At 37.5% G+C, this 13,189-nt stretch overlaps 1 protein-coding gene across 1 annotated transcript in view; it reads left to right on the top strand.

Annotated features, from left to right (window-relative positions):
- The first annotated feature begins 310 nt into the window (after nt 1-310).
- The window catches only part of camkvb (CaM kinase-like vesicle-associated b), a 34,010-nt gene continuing 21,131 nt past the window's right edge, over nt 311-13,189 (top strand). The window contains exon 1 of the mRNA XM_077572623.1: nt 311-463. The gene's annotated coding sequence lies outside the window, so the exon portion shown is untranslated. The remainder of the gene's footprint in view (nt 464-13,189) is intronic.

The raw sequence follows: 13,189 nt of genomic DNA, 5'->3' as shown, positions 1-13,189 counted from the left end.
AAATTGTGCTACAGTGAATATTTTTGAGAGGAGAAATAAAGTTATAGTCAAGTAGAATATACTGAAATTAAATGTTGAATTTCTAACATCAAACAAAGACAATTGTTTATCAATTCATTTCACGGTACACTGATAATAATCTCATGATGACATCATTATGGTACAGTTTGCGTGGTTGTGCTTCTAAACAAGTCCAAATGTACAGTAAGTGTTGTTGAGGTGACGTCGTCGCCCTGCGTGTGCTCGCTGTGAGCACACACAAACACGCGCACACCCTCCTTCCCTCCCTCCTCTTCGCTCCTCCACCCTGCTCGACGCACAGCGGCACAACAGATGGTGCACTATACACTACTATAGCACATATTTTGCTTTATAAGTCATATTTAGAACACAGAAACCTTTTTTGCGAGGAAAAACTCGACTTTTAACTCAAGACCGTTTCGAGACGGAATTTGGTGTCAAGGTAAGTTGGTTCCAAATTAGGCTATAGCCTATTATGCATTATGTATAATTTTAAAAACGCAGTGGAAATGCCTGTTTTTGTCTATCTAGCCTTTTCTTTATTTTTTATTTGTTTTAACACCGATGCAAATTTGTTGAGAACGCACGCGATGCGCTCTGAGCAGAATGCAACCAAGCCACCTTAATACATAACGTCTTTGATTTCACGATAAAGAGTTTTGATTAAACACCTTACCTCAAGAGTATTTCATAGTTTTCAGTGTGCACTTGGCTTGGCTCCACTTGCGCTGGTTCCGTCCACTGCGGCTGATGCTGCAATTGCAATTGCTGTCATTATCGCTTGAATAAGTTTGTCAAGTTTAACATATGAGGATCCAGTGCCAGACGGTGCTATATTAGTATCCATATAGTGTCCTACATTTCACTTAACAAATTACTGTACAGTAATTACAATGCTTTCCAGACAGACACTTTATAGAGCTTATCTAATAGAATATTTATCAAAGGGGAACTTGATTAGGACTTTGATATGTTGTATTTATTTTAGACACTCGGGCACATTTCATTTATTTATTTATTTATTTATTTTTACATTTAATGTACTTCTTGGAAGTCATGCATTGTGGTTTGAATAGACGTGAGTTTGTGAAGATTGCAGGAAAGTGGCAATATGCAGGAGATGACACGTTTACTATCGCTGCCTGTGCCACACTGACACTAATCTGCCTGACCGTTCTCTGCAAAAATGGAATTAGCTTGGGGACATTGCATATTCTTACACTTACTCCCTTACACTGTAACCATGGCCACCATCTGCATTGCTATAAAGTAAAACAAATACAATAAAAAATAAAAAAAATAAATAAAAAAAATTCCCTGTTTTGTGCTACTATTGGACAAGCAGTAGACTATTCATACACATGTTGTACAGTATGCGCAATGGGAACATTTCCACTTGGAGTTGAAGTCATTCATCCATTATCATACAGCCCTACGGTGAGGGAGTCATATCGGGGCACCAATGAGCCATGTGTAATGATTTGTTTAACCCTATAAGAGGTGGACACTTGCAGTGGGTCCAAGGTGGGCCGTGGCACTAGCAGCAGCTGACGACCAAATAGTCAGCAATTTGTATGAAATTAGATCCCGGGGGGAGAGCTGCTTCATGTGCTCTTAATTCGGCACGTTGTCGGAATGGTGGGGTATCATGGAAATGGGAGTGTTGCTTGGCAAATGAGGATCAAGCTTAAAAAATACCGGTGAAAGAGGAAAGCTAAAGAGGATGTTATCAGTCAAAGTGGAATGACTCTCCTTCCAAAATAGATCATCACTCTCTGCTTTTCCTTACAACAGGCAGTTCCTTCAGTATTAAACATACAGGTGCCCCCAGTTTACCTTAGTTTCAAATGCAGTATATTCAGTGTCATTCCTGAATGCATTTTTAATATTTGTATACAGTACTGATTAAAAATATAATGGGACCTTAGTGAGTCGTCAGCCGTTAGGAGTCCTGTGCAAGACCCGTGCTGCAAACTATTGGCACTCTGTGATTACTGGGGGAACTAAGCTGAATGTTCACATCAAAACACTGCAGTAATACACGGAAGCAAAAAGACGCCATGTGTGATTACACTATTAACTTAGTAATGAAAAATAATCAAGTCTTATCCTTCATGTTGAGGTTGTGTTTTATTAATTTTATGTCCTTACTCCGCTGAAGCGAATATTCCAAAAAGAATGCGACGAAATGCACAACAAAAAGAAGAAGATATTCAAACAGAGTGATAGTGACACAACAGATGGAACAGTTTGTATCACAATTCTGTGTGGTCAAGAGTTGTTTGAAACTGTGGAAACGGCAGTCATTCAGAATGTCACATCCATTGCAGGCCAATTACAGTGGATACAAAAATTATTTTACTCACAAATATTTGGGAGAGTTTGTTTTGGTCTAATGAAACAAAGGTTGACCGTAATCCCAAAAGTTATGTTTGGTGCAAACGCAACACCGCTCATCATTAAAAGAACAGCAGTGAAGCATGATCTTGGCAGCATCTTGCTTGCTGTTTTTCTCTAGCTGGAAGTGAGATCTTAGACAAAGTGAAAGGAATTATGAACATTTCAAATTAGCAATCAGGCTTCTGCTGACATAGGCAAAAATAAATAATTAAGTGCCCCTTTGTGACACAACACCCCCCCCACCCCCACCCCCCATGACACCTTCACTGCCTGTTGTTTTCTTTACACAGAAATACAATTTGAGACTGATTCATCAAGTGGGTCTCAATTGTTTGAAGTATCATTTATTGCAAGTGTCGAGCAATCCGGCAAAGGGGATCGTCTGCCCGCAAGTCTTCTCCAAAGTGCAAGTGTTACTCACGGCATCATGGAGCTTCAAAGGGCCATCCTGCCTATCATCCACAAATAGAATGTTTGAAGGGGAATTCTAAATGGAAATGGATTAATATTTCACCTTGGCATTGATTCATGCCGAGACTGTACGCATGTTCCTCTATAAGTTCACTGTTAATGAAAATGGATGCGGAGTTACAGTTGACTTGATCTGGTCCCACTGTGGTGTGTAGTGATGGACATCCTATGATGAGCATTGTTGCTATTACAGTGTGACTCTGGCTGGCCTCTGGGTATTTTTCATTCTGTCATCCATTTTGAAAAAAAAAAGTTTCATTATTTAGATGTTAGCAATAATCTAATGACCACTTTTAAGGATGGTGGTTACTACAGTGGACATCTATTAAGACTTATATAATTGAATCTTTTTGCCACTGTTGGGCATTAGCCACTCCAGTGGACACTGGTGTAGTCTTGACATACACTGCCATCCAGTGGTCAACGTTTGTAAGTGCAAAAAAAAAAAGGACCAACAACATGATGGCCGACAGAAGTTCAGATGTGACGTGCAAGGAAAGAATAAGTGTATATTCCTTTTATTCAAGGGTTAAAATATCCCAAATAGTTGATCTGCAAGGGTCGCGGCGGGCGCTGGAGCCTATCCCAGCTGTCTTCGGGCAATAGGCGGGGTGTGGATTTTAGTTCTCACATGAGAGTAAGGACCCTGGTCCTTATGTTTTGTAAGTGGTCAGGTGCAGAACATGCTAGCAAAATCTACTGGATAGTCGACCATATACCATTTGACTCAAGTGGGGATGATGACAGCTGCAGTGATGATGAACGGTTGCCAGAAAAAAGAAAATTACTATCTGTACTTCATAAAAAGTTCATTTTTCTTTGGGTAAATGTTTTTGCAATACATGTAGGACTAGTTGTTTTGAAATATATTTAAAACATGTGAACGCAATGTTAAAAATCAAACAGACATTTTCTATAGTGTTTACATTATTTTTTGTTCATTATTCTTTTCTTACAAACATATTTCATCAGTTGCTCAAATGCACGTTATCCACCCTCTTGGACATGTCACCAACTCCTTGAAAAATGTATGTTTAAAAAAAATTAAGATGATTTTTTTTTTCATTCCTAAAGAGTAATAAAAACAGTTGGGGAAAAAATCCAGATGACCTGTTTTTAAATGTTGATATTCTGTCTTCCAAATTGACGCATAACCGGCCAAACCGGTGCTGTTCTCATTTTCCATTTTAGTTAGGAATGATCCAGTCTATGAAATACAATTGTCCCTTGCTATATAGTAGTTCGCTATTTATTATTTCTTCTTCGTCTTCTTCTTTAAAAAAAAATAAAAAATCAAACTTACATAGCATATATTGTCGGATATATCAACATAGCTTTATCGTCGGATTTTGCAGTGCTCATTTTTCCACTTGAGCTGTTATGTGCAGAGCAATAAAAACAAGGTGGGAGGAAAGAGTGCATAAAAGCATAGAAATTCAAAGTTTGGGATAATTTCTCATTAAAAGAAGATAAAGTGCAATGTGCATGTTGCAAAGCACAACTAGTTTTAAATTGCGCAACTGCATTAGCTAATATAATAAAGCCTACCATCGCTAGTTAGAACAAACTTTAGTCCTTCACCCACAGAAGGATCGACACGGCCACCAATACACTTTCATTCGCTTTATTGAACAAATGTAACACAATAAATCACATATCAAGGTTATAATAGTTGACTAAGATGAACAAAATGACTAAATCTAAAATGGGGGGGAGCCTTTTTGCTTACAAAATGAAATAAAAATGAAAATGCTTTAGAAACAAAACAAAACTATACAACTATTACTAATGTGAATATGTCCTTCATTTTCATCTTTGTCAAGCAATATCATACATGAGCTTTCAATTTTTTGTGTATTTATGCTATTGATGTACGTTTACACATAAGAAAGAAGGTTTAATAGTTATTTTAGAAATATAGTTAATTTTATTATTTATCATTATTTTACTTTGTTAGACAAGACTTAATAATCATATTTTTTTATCTTGCACTCGACAAATACTCCATGAATTATAATAATAATAATAATAATAATAATAATAATAATAATAATAATAATAATTATTATTATTATTATTATTAATAATAGTAGGTACAGTACAGCTTGAACTGGTTGCCAGCCAATCGCAATAATAATAATAATAATAATAATAATGATAATAATAATAATAATAATAATAATTATTATTATTATTATTATTATTATTATTATTATTATTATTATTATTACTGCGATTGGCTGGCAACCAGTTCAAGCTGTACTGTACCTACTGCCTGAAGCCAGCTGGGATAGGCTCCAGCGCCCCCCGCGACCCTTGTGAGGACTAAGCGGTAAAGAAAATGGATGGATGGATTATTATTATTATTATTATTATAAAAGTGAGGAAAACTTAAAGCATCTAATCTAACAATCTTGCTCTAAAAACTAATTGAAGTGAACTGAATTTAACACTCACTAAATATGCAACAACCGGGTGGACTGGCTGGTCAACGGGGCAGATGCCCGGTGGGCTGGCGTCTTTTAGGGTCAATACGGTGCTATTTATCGATTATTATTTTCCTCCATTTTACCCCAAGAGACTGGCCCACAATTAAGAGGGAGCAGCCCATTAATCCATTTACAATATGCACCAGGCTGCCGTTCTAAGTCAAAATTTACACAAAGTCCAGGCCCTGCGTCACATGCATTCAAGTCACAGATAGGCAAAGATACTACAGTACAGTAAAATGTGAGGAAGGCAACCCTAAGTGGACAAAAATAATAGCGTCAATCACATGTTTATAGTACTGGTATTATGCATAAAGCTTTAAAATGACTTTTCGTTTCCAACAGAAAATTTCTTTGGTTGTGTGATAGTCACGGGATTTAATGCTCCTGTTAGTGTTTGTGCCTTGTGACATGCTGTACTGGTCATTGAAGGACAGCTGAAATCTACTTCTATTAAAGTTGCATGACAAGCGGCCGTGCACGACTCCAATCGATGGCGTCCCATCATGCTCCAGTGTGCTTGATGTTGACCTATGAATCAGAACTTAATGAAGCGCCAGCGACATCCTGAAAATATTGAAGTGGGGGGGATAATTACATAATGGAGAAATATTTTGTAGATGGGAAGTTGCTAATTTCCGAGGGTGAAACACTTTGTTGTTGTAAAGAGCAGTCAACAAGGACAATGTGGTGACACCTGTAAAACTTGTATCAGTTTGGTCACTTAAACTGCCTTTCCTTTTTTTTTTCAGTCGCAAGTCAATATTGAAAATAATCATGTTAGCACGCGCTTGTTCTGAAATAATGTATCTGTTTTTGTTTATGACCGAGAGAGGCCAACAGGGGGAAATCCTTTTCTTTCTTTCTTTTTCTTTCTTTCTTTTTGAATATCTCTATCGCTTTGTAGCAGTGTGTAACACCCCCCACCCCTTCTTACCCCCACCACCACCATCATTGTGTGCTATTGTAGCAGTAAGTATAGTCTATAACTTAAGTGCCGTTCATTAGATAAATGAAAGCTGGGAGCTACTATCCTTTATGATATTTTTTTATTGGTCATGCTTTGGAGATCAGTGGAAAACAAAGAGTGATCAGGGAATACGTTTTATACATTATTGAGGAAGGATCCACGTGGTTTCTTTCATTTCGCTTTCAAGACATAAACAACAACAGTGAAAAAAATTGTGCCCTACATTTGTGCAGTATAAAACATGAACCCACCCCCCGATGTCAATTGCATAGAACGGAAACAGTACAGTACTGCTATGCAACACTCAAATGATTTTGTAACCAAGGCAACCAACAGTCACAGAGAACGGTCAGATTAGCTCCTGAGGTGTGAAGGGGAACCAATTCCGATTTTAAATGAAGCTAAATAGACAATCTGGTTTGCATGACAATTATTAAAAAACATCAATACCTTGTAGTGGCATAGTTTTTATGACAATGTGAACCAGATCCGGAGATGCAAGGATATAATTGGTAGTTTTATTAAATCAAATCACATAGACATGCCTTCCGGTTCAAACGCATAGTGACGTTCCATTTTAGATGAGCAAAGTGCAAGTATCAGAACTTGTTGGCGGATGCTCCATTAGTGACAATATTTCACACCACAGTCATGCAGCTCACCACCTCCTACCACAGTGACCTCCTGTCACATGTTCCTCGTAGCTGGCGTGACGCCGCTACGCCCGGCTTGTTCTCTGCTGAGCATGTTTGGTGCTGTCGTTATTGAGCAGCGCCAAACACCACATTACAACAAAACAGATTAACTGCATTACTGCCGAGACGAGGCAGAAAAACAGAGGGAAGTATTTTTAGGTACAGACTGCTACTATTGACTGGAGAAAGGCCTCTGAGATTACATTTCCTCATTCACGTGGGTGGAAAAGAAGATGGAGTCTAGCTTTGTGCTAGATAGAAGATTTTTGTAGTGTGCCGAGTCTACTCTTCGAGCCCCATTAGTTTATATGAGAAAGGCCAAGCATGCATCAGCAGACCAACCCCATGGGCTTTTAGTGTTCTTGTGCTGGAGCCACTTGTTTGCTTTAGATGAGTCAGTCAGTTAAAATTGGCTTCATTGTGCCCGCAGAGTTATATTTCATTTGAGCCAATGTCACAGAACAGAACAAGTTGTAGTGTAAACGGAAACTGAATTTGAATGTACTAAACTTGAACTCAAGAGGAAACATAACTGCTATGAAATAGATTAATTGCCTTTTTAGCAAGTCATAGTGTTATTGAGAATGTCATCATTTTGGTATTCACTGGAATTTACTCGGAGCGAAAGTTTGAGCTGGGAGTCCAGCGGCATGCTACGCACTGTAGCTTCGTGCTTGCTAGCCCGCTAGCCTACAACCATAATGTGAGTTACACCTTCCAAACAAATCTTCCTCCCACCAATTCACTATTTAAATATCATACACAACATATACACGGCTAAACTTGTGATCTATCTATCTATCTATCTATCTATCTTTACTATCTATCTATCTATCTATCTATCTATCTATCTATCTATCTATCTATCTATCTATCTATCTATCTATCTATCTATCTATCTATCTATCTATCTATCTATCTATCTATCTATCTATCTATCTATCTATCTATCTATCTATCTATCTATCTATCTATCTATCTATCCAAACCCACCCACCTTCTTAAGTAATTAAAAAGAGAGAGAGAGAGAAAAAAGCAAGTTTTTAACCTTGATTTAAAAGCCTTTCTACTCAGGACTGACTTCACTTCTGTTGGCAGCTTTTTCCATTTGTATGCCGCATAACAGCTAAATACAGCTTCACCATGTTTATTTTAAATTCTGGGCTCTACTAATTAACCCAAGTCAGCAGATTTCAGAGCCATGCTCGGTAGAGTGGTCGTAGTGCAACCCAGAGGTTGTGTGTTTGATCGCATGCCATTGTGACCACGTCGAAGTATCCTTGAGCAAGCTATATATGAAGTACCTTTACCATTTACATTCAATCAGTATTTCTTTAAGGACAAAAACTATCCAATGATTTATAGACCAGTAGCAGAATTTTAAAATGTAGTATTGTACAGCTGACTGGGAGCCAGTGTAAAGCCTTTAGGACTGGAATAATATGTTCTGATCTCTTGGTTCTGGCCAGAACCCGAACTTAAGCATTTTGAATGAGCTGCTGCTGCTTGATGTTCTTTTGAGAGAGTCCAGTAAGAAGCAAAAACAATTGTTTATTCAAGTATACCTTGAGTGTACCTTTTTTATATATTTATATACAAAAACTGAGGCCGTAGGCCTATACTTTGTTGGCTTTAAACTTCAGACAAGTATGCTTAAGTATACAGTACTTGTAGGACACTTCAAGCATGAGCCTGTAAATTAAACTGTGGACTAGAAGTATACAAATAAGCTAGAAGTATATTGAATGAGCATAGTTATAGTATACTTAAATTTTTTTAATTTGTTCCAATTTAGGCCCTGTCCACATGAAAGCCAGCCTCACAAGTTCAAGCCGTTCATCCACATACCCGTACGTGTCCGTCTAGACACGATATGCAGGATACTCCTCCAGTGATGACGTAATGGTTGCAGCTTGATGACGTATGCGCCAATTCTTGCGTGACTCCGCGCGAACCGTCAGTCCGTCAATAACAATGGTGGATAGCCGTGTCGTAGTGGTTTTGCGCATCCTCCTTAGCTTGCTTATGCTCTTGCAGCAAAATATTTTGCTTCTTTATTCCCACGTTCAACAAGCGGTGTTGTACTTGAATCACCCGCCATTGTCACTTCTCCTGTATTAGTCTCTTTCGTGTTGTTTTGATACATGCAAAGCCATATTTATTCTGTAGATTTCAATCAAGTTTTTTTTTTTAAAGTGTCAGTTTTCTTCGCTGATTCTTCTTCTACGCTTTCCGTTAACTCCCTGTGGCTGCGCTACAGCGCCACTCCAGACTTGGCATATACATTACGGCCGTTAAACGTCCTCAGCGTCTTCTTTTGGACACACGCAAGTCTTGAAATGTTTCTGTGTGTACGAGATTTGTTTGAGGAATTTTGCTTCCGTCTTAGTATGAACACGAATTCAATTTGTGTACTTTCTAGTACACTACAAGTACATATGTATACTTTATATACTTATGTATACTTTATATATCTATGCAGTAGTTATACTTGAGTATACTTCATAAAGCATATTTTAGTGATACTACTTTTTTGCTAAAGGACAGTTACAATAATCAGTCTATTGGAGATTAAATTGTGGAGAAATTTCTCCTGGCCTGCTTGGATCATGTAGTCTTTCAGTCTGTATATGTTTTACAGCTGGTAAAAGGCTGTTTTAGTGATTGATTTGATTACTGAAAGTCAAGTCTGAGTCTATCCTTGACGAATATTCCACTAGCTGCCACTGGATAGGTTGATAAAAGATTTACTGGGCTGTTTAATTTCACACTTGATGGGTAGATAGGCACTAAGGAGACATGCCTTTTTGTCTATAAAAAAAGGAAAATCCACATGTCTCCTTTAAAGTGTGAATCGTTTGAGTGTTTGAGCTAATGGACCTAAATAATAGTATTTGTGATATGCATCAAACTATCATTATCACCCGTCTCCCAAAGCGCGTGATATGAAAAGGTGATGGTCGGCGGCTGAACTTGAAAGTCAGTTGCTATCGTATTGTTTTTATGTGAAGAAGGACGAGTCACATATGAAAACTAAAGTAGGCTACTATCTCTTACTGTCTGGTGCAGTTTCTCTATATGAAGCACACAGATAATATTAATAGTTTACTATGAAAGAATCTACGGAAGCGTATTGCATTCACTTGAAAAAAAAAAAAAGTCCTGTTTTTTTAAATATTTTTTTTCCCCTCTGTTTTTCTGAATAATTTTTTTTCTATTTTTTTAAATAATTTTTTTCCCTCTGTTTTTCTGAATATTTTTTTTTCTGTTTTTCGGAGTAATTTTCCGTATAGAAAAACAGGCTGAAAAAAAATTATTCCGAAAAACAGGGGGAAAAAATATATTAAAAAAAAAAACAGGAAAAAAAAATATTTAAAAAAACAAGGAAAAAAAATTATTCCGAAAAACAGAGCTGGTGTTCTGTTTTTCGGAGTAATTTTTTTTTGACCTCTGAACTCCAATTGACTTGTTGCCGACTCGCTAATGGCGGACACTTTCCCGCATACCTCCAACGTACCTCCTGGCTCAGTTAAGGTAAGGCATGTACCTTAATTGGTAACACACTCACTATTATTAATGTCTTAGTGTAAGGTAGGTATATCATTGTATGTTATGGAGCATGCAAGTACACGTACATATCATACGATCGGTATGATTTTAGTAAGCTAACAGTTTGCTTAAGCAATGCCCAGCGGGATTCAGGAGGGATTCCCGCTGGGCATTGATCATCCTTCACTTGACAAAAGTAGAACGAGCCATTCGTCATAACGTCGTTTATATGCAAGTACAGTATGCACTACTACGCTCCCGTACCTTAGGTAGAACGAGCCGTATGTAGGCTACGTCGTAACGTTATATGCTAAATATGCGCAAACACTATGCTTAATCAGATAACGTCGTTAGGGTGACTATATTCCCATTTCCACAAAAAGAGGACACTCGCCCCGGCCTTGAAATTGTGGTAGCAGTCGAAGCTACACAGTGTACTTCACCTCCTATAAGTCACGTAATGCCAACCGGACATTTTCATGAATTCATGAAAGGACTTAAAAAATGGTCTGTCGTCCCAAAAAGGACACATTTGGTCACCCTAGATAACGTTCATTATTATTATGGCTCAAATGAGAGTCGTAACATATTGTTTAGCACGGGACACCTGTTTTAAGCATGTAACGATGAGGAAGGACGTTGCAAAGCCCAGATCTTGATGAACTGTTTTCTAATTGATCATTAATAATAACAAAAGTAAGACTACTACTAAAACAATTGATCATTAATAATGACAAAAGTAAGACTACTACTAAAACCCTACTCTGACTACTACTCTATGTTGGCTTTAGTCTAATGCAGTGGTGTCCAAACTCGGTCCTCGGGGGCCGGTAGTCCCGCAGGTTTTGGATATTTCTCTCCTCCAACACAGCTGAAGCTCATCAGCAAGCTCTGCATAAGCATGATAACGACCTTGTTGGAACAGGTGCGTTGGAGCAGGGAAACCTCAAAAACCTGCAGGACTACCGGCCCTCGAGGACCGAGTTTGGACACCACTGGTCTAATGTACTATTAGTATAATATTATTGTTAATGAATAAACTTTGACACACAAAAGGACAGACAACACAAACCAGTTTGATTGGTAATTTGAGTGAGCACAATATTTACTCTGAGGTTGACTTTGAAATGATTATTCATATAGATTTGGCCTTTTCCTGTATTTTTGTAGTGCTAGCTGCAATGGCTGCATCAGCAACCCCTGGCCTTCCACAAGATGATGGTCTGTGGGCATTTTTACGCAACAGAGGTGTTCCTGAGGAGCGCATTCAGAAAATGCAGCAGGATCATGTAAGTCACAGGAAATTTGTTCCTGCAAAGCTACATGTAGTATTTTGTCTCAAGTATATTTTAATATTTAACCAAATTTCAATTATTTTTTTATACACCTATACATATAGCTGACCACAGGTGACTCCAGAGGTTCGAATATTTATATTTGTCAATTGTCCCTTCCAACAATGCAGCTTGATGTAGACATCACTGCTATAGAAATATACAAATGAATATACAAACAATTTTCTTTTTTTTTTTTTTCAGGATTGGTTTTAAATATCACGTTTTAAAATTATTTTACGACATATTTTCAGAACAAATATACAGTATGTGAAGTGTTCAGTACTGTCAAAGTAAGACTAAGGGTCATCATTGCATTTTTCCATTATAGGAATGTGCAACAAATGAATCACGCTTGATAACTTAGAGATGCACTGTAGACGTCATGGTCATGCAAATTACTTACATGGTGTAAGAACAGTTAGAACAACACGTTTACTATCATGCTAAAGTAACTACAGATGCAACAATTAGTTGATGGGTTATCACTTATCAATTTAAACAGTTATTATGAGAGGGTTTTTTTTTTACCTAAAATGGTCCAAATCTTGTTATTTCAACCGTTAATGATCAATGATTTCTAATAGTCTTCCATGAACGCAGACTGATTGGCTTTGCGCTTAATCAAAGTACTCTCACACATCTGTCAGCACGTCAGCCATGCCCCACCATTCGAACGCACGCACGCACTCACACATATGATGAAGACAACCCAAAGGGGACAACAATATTACAGCACATTTTTTGTTTTCATGAACAAAAGCAATTGTTAGGTCTAGTTAACTGGCCTGTCATTTCTGTTAGGTATCATTTTCTACTATGGTTTGATAATGCAAAAATCTTTTTTTTTTAAATCAATTAATCGAGACGATAATCAGAAGAGAAATAAATTCTCAAAAACAAACCATAGCTGCAGCCCCAAAATTAACACATTTTACCTTAGGAAAAGACTTGCATCCACAGCTTTGAGTAGATTCAGGAGCTAATGGGTACTGCACTGTTACAGGATTATAAGATATGCATTTGCAAAACAAAATGAACTTCTGTAAACTGGTGTAGACTTTACACTTAATTGGGAACAGCACTTTTCACATGTAGTGTCATCAGGTTCTCTCAGTTATGGTCTGCGTATTCTCTATTACTTGTATAAAAATTGTTCTAAACGTATATGTCAGATGTTATATCATCAGATTCAGCACACTTCATTATTGCCAGCTTCATAAGTTTTTGTATTGTTTCATACTGTCTATTGTGTTATCA

Source organism: Vanacampus margaritifer, chromosome 8 (assembly GCF_051991255.1).
Source record: "Vanacampus margaritifer isolate UIUO_Vmar chromosome 8, RoL_Vmar_1.0, whole genome shotgun sequence".
NCBI classification, from domain to species: domain Eukaryota; kingdom Metazoa; phylum Chordata; class Actinopteri; order Syngnathiformes; family Syngnathidae; genus Vanacampus; species Vanacampus margaritifer.
Note: the sequence above shows the minus strand (reverse complement) of the source record. Positions and strands in the feature narration are given on the sequence as shown.